This window comes from Fukomys damarensis, unplaced genomic scaffold (genome assembly GCF_012274545.1).
Source record: "Fukomys damarensis isolate Sample0158 unplaced genomic scaffold, DMR_v1.0_HiC HiC_scaffold_37, whole genome shotgun sequence".
In the NCBI taxonomy this organism is placed as follows: domain Eukaryota; kingdom Metazoa; phylum Chordata; class Mammalia; order Rodentia; family Bathyergidae; genus Fukomys; species Fukomys damarensis.
This window is the reverse complement of record NW_022900949.1, coordinates 12,386,621-12,388,473: the sequence shown is the minus strand read 5'-3', so window position 1 is coordinate 12,388,473 and position 1,853 is coordinate 12,386,621.

Sequence of the window (1,853 nt, the reverse complement as noted above, 5' to 3'; positions counted from 1 at the left end):
TTTTTTTTTTTTAGACAAGGTCTTGCTAAGCAGCTAAGTTGCCCAGGCTGGGCTCGATTTGCAAACCTTTGGGCTCAGTGGAGTACTGAGATTCAGCAATGTGCCACTCTGCCTGGCTTATATTTTTTCATCAATATTCAGTTAAATACACATAAAAATAAAAACCTGCTCATCTCTTTTTTTCTCTAAACACCTCACATTATGGGGAGATGAAGCTTATAAATTGTGACTTCTGTGAACCTGAGAACTTTTCCCTTCCTGGATCCCTTCCTCTGTTTAAAAAAAAAAAAGTATATTAAAATTATACTTTACAACTGCATTGGTATAGAAATAAATATATACAGTCCTGATTTACCAGGTTTTGATTTTGCAGGGGTACAAAAACTGATACACATTTGGTAGAAACTATGCTTTGAATTTTGAATTTTGATCTTTCCCTGGGCTAACTATAAGCACTATAATACTTTCTGGTGTTATTTGGTGGCAGCAGCAAGCTAGAGCTCCCAGTCTGTGCCTTGATCATGAGGAGAAATGCTGAAACTCTACTGGGGATTGTGTTGCTCAGCTGTGGTGTTTGGAGGCTGATTCAATACTTTTTTTTTCCCCCCGGGGGGCTTGGGACGGAACCCAGAGCCTTGCCCAGAGCAGACAGATGCTTAACACTGAGCTACACCCCCAACTTTTTAATGCATTTTGACTTAGAAAATTTTCAGTTTACAATGGACTCATCCAGACATTGCCCCCTCACAAGTCAAGGACCCTCTGTGTGTTACCTTAGAACTACGTAGAAGTGACAGCTGTGTAGCACTGAGAAAGTATTAAATGCCTCTGAACGCAATGTTTGCTTTTATGTTATGTACATTTTACTCCAACTTAAAGAATGAGTCTACTGATAGCACATTTTAAAGCATTTTCTTTGATCCAAAAATTTAACTTGTTTTTTTAATTTTAAAAGAAATTAAAATGCTTCCTTTGGTCTCTGAAATTGTCATGAGCTTTAGACTCTGGGCCTTCCTGCCTAGGAAGAGAAGCAAGGCCTGCATGGACCTCCCTGCATCCCTGTGCCTGGTGTACTGGCATCCTGTTCACCCTTTTCTGGGCTGACCCTCAGCCTCCTCACTGGCATCTTCTTCAGTCTGGCCAGTGAAGAATGGTGGCCAGAAAACAGATTCCCTGTGTGACAGCAGCTCTGTTCCTCTGCTTATGACCACGTCTCCCTCCTGTGGGACAGTTTTCTGCTACAACCAGGACTCTCTGAGTCCTTCCCCTACCTTTTCAATCCTAGAAATGGTAACAGCTCCTCCCAGATGGTGGCGCCAAGTGCTACAACCACTTTGTTGACTTCTTTTGAAGCTCTTATCCTTGTAAAGTGATGGTGCACATTTGTAATCCACCACTCTAGCAGGCTGAGGCACAAGGACTGCCAATTTGAGCCCACCCTTGGCAAATTAGCTGTTTAGCAAGATGCTGTCTCCAAACTAAAAATTAAAAGGAGGGGTGCAAATGTAGCTCAGTGCAAAGGCCCTGCATTCAATCCTCAGTGTGGCAAAGAGGAAAGGAAAGAAATCCTTATCCTAAACTCTTCAGTTCCTTTTGAATGTACTGAGTCCTGACCAAAACACCAGATTCACCTGACTCTTAAAAAAAAAGCCCTCCAAACCAAAGAAAGATGGTCAATATTGTACCCTGTGCTGGACTATATGCTTTTTTGGATTGCCTGAGATTGACACATCTATAAGGAGAATTTGGCTATCCTAGCTACTTTCTGAGAAATCACAGCCCTTCCCCCATGCCTCTCCTCACCCTCAGCTTCACCCCCAGTACCTGAATTCATCCAAGTAAAGGCTAGGAGT